Below are 5,988 nucleotides of genomic sequence, written 5' to 3'. Positions count from 1 at the left end.
CTTTGTTTGATCATAACTTGAATTTCGTAGCTCCGTTGGAGTTGATTCTTTTTGCAAATCGAAGCGCTTGACCTAAACTTTCTGATAAGGCCAAATTCACATAATTTTGGTACTGTTAGAAATTGTTTTATGTAGCAAGAGTTATTTGCTTGGTTTTGATGTTTTCCGAATCGTCTTCTTCGTTCTTTCTGATCTTTGAGTGATTGCTTATGTGTGGTTACTATTGCTTGATTAAGATAGATTGACCGGAGTGTGACGAGTACAACTATCAAGATTTTTGAGTGCGAATCATCTTCATCAACATTGCAGGAAAGTTCACACTTTGATCATATTCCTTTAACACCCAGTTTTTATGCATTAGTTCCAATCCCCAAACATTGCATGGTTAGGATCTGAATAAATTGTGGGTTGGGAAGTAGTTGATGAGGTAGGAACCAATTGCCCTGCATTCAAACCTTGGGAGTTACTATTACGTTATGCTTACATTGCCATGCTATGCTCGTAGACGTGGATTGGGTTTTTTGGAGAGTATTCATGACAGATGTGAGATTGTTAATTAATGGTTTACTTAAGGTGGCAACTTAAACACACATCTGGGTGGATTGAGGCACCTGGTTATTTTAGGATTGCCTGTCTAGGCACCTGGATAGACCAGGATTGCCTGTTTTTTATGGACCGCCACCCAGGCACAAAGGGATCATGAGATTATTCATACTAGAAACTTCCGTGTGCAGCCACAGGAAGATTGCTGGGCGCGGGGGCAGTGGACCATTCCCAATACGGAAGACGGGGAGGCCGGAGTAAGGTCTCCGACCACGTTGGTGACCGGCGGAGCTTGGCTTCGTGGGAAGGATGCATCGAGGTCGTGGGACTCGAGGGGGGGGGAGGGGTCCAGGAGCTTCGCATCCATGTCTGGTTGCCGAGTAACACGAGGAGGGAAACCAGAGCTCGCTAGAGCGGGAGATCGGGGCACGAATGTGGCCGCCCGGAGGCGAAGAAGACGACCATGGCGTGGCCGAACGGAGGCTCCCCACTTCAATTCGTTCCATTGGGAGCGAAAGGAGATAATGGCGGAGCTCCTGCACATGGGGGATGGTCACGAGGAGGTCGTTGGCCTCGCGGAGACGAAGGAAGCGGCGACGTAGCTTTTTTTTGTGCGGCGCGGGAGGCAATCTAGAGCAGCACCTCGTCCTCGTCTCAGTGAAGCCCTTGCGAAGCTTCCTCCGCTGTCCCTAATCTGTGCCTCATCCCGGAGCTGCTTCCCCATGTCAACTTGCTCCGGCCGCTGGCTGAGAAACTTGTCACCGGCGAGCTTCTCGGCCGCCCCATGCGTGCTCACCACTCCTAGAAGGTGCCAACCCACACCAGCAAGCCCCGCGTCCCGCACAACTATCTGCCTCTGCTCGTCGCTGGTGTTCCAAGTCAGGGCCGCGCGTTTGCTCATCGTCGGCGTTTAAATCGGTGATGAGACAAGTGGGGCCTGTCATTAGCCCTAATCCTTTTTAGTGCATAGCTGACTAGTGGGCTCTTCTTGGGCAATAGATCTAATTATAGTGCTAAAAACATAGCTAATTATTACAGGAAATAACTAATGAGTCACTAACATGTGGGCCAAGTCCTCTCTTGACCTAGTCAATGTTGACTACTTTGACTTGGGATAGTTTTTTAATTTTTATTTGGATGGGTCCCACCTGTAAGTGGCATGCACGAAGAGGGGCAAAATTGTCCAAAAAATGTACCAACGACGGTCAAAGGCCCTTGACTGGACGTTAACGAAGCAGAAGGGTATTTTTATAACACTACCTAACGGCACATGGGTAAATTTGAGCATACCTGAAAATTAGGGGCAAATGCCAGGTGGTGGCTCATGTTAGGGGGAGAAATGGAATTGTCACTACTTTAAATGAATATTGTTGAGTTTAATGATGCTTAATTGGGATTGAGAATGCTGTCAACCATTCTCAATGTTTAACAACCACCATGATAGTTAAATAAAATTTATTCCTTTGTAGTAGGGAAAAATTGGCTTTTTCGCAAAAACCTTATAACCGTAGAGCTTTTCCACCAGCCATATATGCATGTAGTGATAGCCATTATTCATCATTGCTCTACAGTGTGAATTTGCCAGTACATTCAATGTACTGACTCTTTGTGGCTGCAACGTCTCATGTTGCAGGATTATCTTACGACGAGTAAGTGATACGTTAGGGTTACGATTTCTACACTCAACTTTGCCGTTGGTGTTGATGGGAATCCACAACCTTGTTACTTCCGCTATTTTGGATTGAGGTAATAGTATTTACGTTACTTTATACATGTGATTTACCTCTGTTATAAATCCTCGAGTACTGTGTGTGTCAGCATACCGATCCAGGGATGACACTTAAGCACAAAGACTTGATCCATTCGGGTCGGGTCGCTACATGTCACCTTTTTCCAAGTTTACAATGACAATGTACTACGATTTATGAATGTTCTTTTGGAGGATTTCAGTACATACATGCCCCCTCCATATTGGTTGCTTGATGCATATGGTTACAATCAATAAGCATTTCTCGTTTGGATTCATCTGTACTAGTTTTCTTAGGGAACTTCTCATCCACTCCAACCTCTTGTGAAGAAGGCTACATTTTTCTAAAATGTAATTAAATGCCCATGTTAATCATGTCAAATCGAAGATGGCATGTTAGTGCATTTTACAAATCCTGCAAACCAAATAGCTAGGCCTGTAGTAATGTTCAAGACTGCATGTAGGCACTAACACGTTTTCTTCTTTTGCAGATAAGATTAGGCCCAGTGGTGGATAATGTGATACAATATAACAATCACATCGAATGCCTAGATCTGCATCTCTTAGAAATTACTTTGAACTCCTACCGAGGGACCTTATCAGAGATTATATTCGCCAGGTTCTTTGTTCTCAGAGCAAGGGTACTCAAGGAAATGAGATTTGCCCTACATTTATTTCGCAAAAATGAATGGTCTATTGATCAGCGCCGGCGCCTGCGGCAGAATGGAGTAGGCTCCAAAAATGATGAATTTCATTTTGGAACTTCAGATGACAGAGTAATCGGAAGTCATCGGGTCAACCCCATACATGACTTCTCAGTGGCTGACCCCTTTGCAAAAGTTGTGAGGTTTCAAAGCCAGACTTAGAAGCGGTGATATTACTTTGAACCTCTCTGATATCCATGTTCAGCGCATCAGCGCAAGCGTTTGCAGCTGAAGAGATGAATTTCATTTCTAATATCATTTTGAACCTTGTAATCTTCGAATTTGAGCCATATAACTCTGGAATTTGAACCTTATAACATTTCGAGCTTTTGTGGTATAATCGTTGAAATGGCATCGTATGAGACTCGTATATTGCTAGCACTATTTTGACCTTAATATGCAATGGTCTTAGATTTTATTAACCATTCTCGAATCAGTTTACCTTGTCGATCTCACAGCACACGATCTATATAGCTAACTCGACTGCGATCTTTAACATTATGGCACATAGTTGGTTTCTTCCACCGTGTGCACTGTAGAGCGCATAATTAATTATCGCACTTGAGTGTCCATCATCACCCTTTTGTGTAACTTTGACCTCATCACCCAAGGGTAAACTTATGACCGATATCATTCCACAAACTTCGGTTTTACAAAGCTTTTTGCCAATAAATACCCATGATTTGTCCCTCTTCTAGCCGACGCGTGGCCAAACTACCCGGGCGGGAAGCTTGCGCGGTAAACAGCGCGGTAGCGTGGGAACGGGCTCACTGATGATACATTTGGCGCCTCTTCGAGCCCACGCCTGGGGTGCGGTGTTGTCAAGCGTGCACTGGATTCTGGAATCCTCCGCTATGAACGCCGTGACAAGACGTGACTATTACAGGCCAGCCGGCCCCCATTTATTATAGCGGCCATTTAACCTACCCATGTGTCTCTTCAACCTTTCAATCGCGCCCCACCATTGCAAGAAGCACACCCACCACGAGAAATTATTAGAGGGTATCTTGCGTGGCTTCAATGGCGCACCGAGCAGCTGCCGACGACGAGCAGCGGTTCACCATGCGTGCCGTGGTGGGCACCCACAGAAGGTTCATGGACCTGTCGGTGGTGTACACCAATGACCCGGTCTGGGCGGAGCATTCCATCCACATCATGGAGTTGTTGCTTGCCGAGCAGTGCAAGGTGGTCGGGTTCGACCTCGAGTACACCCACGCTCGTGCCAGGTCTCGTCCCAAGGTCACCGTCGCCCAGATGTGCATGCGCTACCATGTCATCGTCTAGCACTACTGCCTGGCCACAAGGCCTTGTGAGTGTTTCGCCAGGTTTATCAACAGCCCGCGCTACATGTTCGCTATGCTGGACATCACCAACGATGTAAAGGCACTCAAGAATTCAGGCATCGCCTGCCAGAATCTTGTCAACATCCAGGGTCAATACAAGATCAGGGGCAGCAAGGAGCATGAGAAGGACTCACTGGTTCACCTCCCCGAGGCCATCATCGACCCCTACTACAAACACATGAAGGATTCGTGCAACAAGGACAAGCGTGCCTGGCACTCGGCCTGGATGGAGAAACTTGACAAAGCTCACGTCGTGTACGCGGCCAAGGAAGCGTACACGAGCTACGACATGTACAGGAGAATCGTTGACATGAGGAAGTCCCTCCTTCCCCAAAACGGCCAGGGATCCAGCCGGAAGCAGAGCAATGGAAAGCGTCATCGCAACAATAAGTAGATGATTAGATCCTCATTTCTCCTACTTTAGTATGCATGTAATTGCTTTCTTTAGTGTGTGGAAATGTTATGTGTGTACTCACTTGTGTAATTGTATGCTTAATTTCGTTATGCAATGCCGTCCTTTTAAGTATGTATGTTGATGCTCTGTAGACAGAGCATAGATGTTGTGCAGAAAAACAAAATCACATCGCACACGGACTAAACAATGGAACCCGTCGGTGATGTTTTCAAGAATCACTCACAATTGTATACTAGCAATCGTTCGCTCACAACACACACGACTTGTTAGCAGTAATCGTCTGTGTTGTTATCGGTCTTCGCACACGTTTCCGATTACAGACCTTGTCGGCGTTCTGGGAACGGGGGTCCCCAGACTTGCCTGCCTGCGGTCTGCGGCGTGGCTCAAAGGGGGGCCCAGCGCGGCCCATCTCCACCAACACAAACCCAAGACCCTCGCGAGGGGCCAAGCCTCGCGGGGCGGACGACGTGGAGCTTCCTCAGGCGCGGCCTCATCAGGCTGGCTCAAGAGGAGGCGGAGATATCAAGGCGGGGTACCTCACGAGGTGCCCGTGATGCAAGCCATGACGACCGGGGGCACCAGCGGGTGCCAGCCCGCGCAGCGTCCTCCCTTCCTCTTTGGTGCAAAGGGGCCAAACGCAACCGCGGAGTACCGAGGCATCAGGCAAAGGTTGCCATTTCAGTGCAACGAGACCAAGACCAGGAGGACTACGAGACGGAGGTCACCATGGAGCCCAAGACGGCGTCATCACCAGAGCTTTGCGCAGGCGAAGACTACTTTTGGCTCCCTTCCCGCTCGATTTTGGGAAGAGGTCCAGGGCCTCTATAAATAGGACCAGCCACCCACAGAGCAAGGGGTGGGAAAAAGGAAGCAGGTAGGCAGAGGGAAGGAGAGAGACAGAGACGGAAAGAGAGAGAGAGAGAGAAAGGTGAATGAGCTCCTCCCAGCAGTTCATCATCCCAGCCAAGAACAGACCCTCGCGAGGCTGTTCTTCCTTGTATTGTTCATCATCATCAGCCCAAGAGGCAATCCACCACACCACAAACTGGAGTAGGGTATTACACCACAACGGTGGCCCGAACCAGTATAAACCCTGTGTCTCTTGCGTTGTTCTTGCCTTAGTTCAGATCCCAGCAAGGCGGAGGGGTGCGGGAAGGTAGGAGGCGAAATCTCCGTGCGCACCCCAGTGCTCGAACCTCAAGGGTCTGCCGGAACCCGAAATCCGACATTTGGCGC

The sequence above is a fragment of the Triticum urartu genome, chromosome 2 (genome assembly GCF_003073215.2).
Source record: "Triticum urartu cultivar G1812 chromosome 2, Tu2.1, whole genome shotgun sequence".
Classification (NCBI taxonomy): Eukaryota; Viridiplantae; Streptophyta; class Magnoliopsida; order Poales; family Poaceae; genus Triticum; species Triticum urartu.
The sequence above is the reverse complement of the archived record's forward strand: the minus strand, read 5'-3'. Positions refer to the sequence as shown.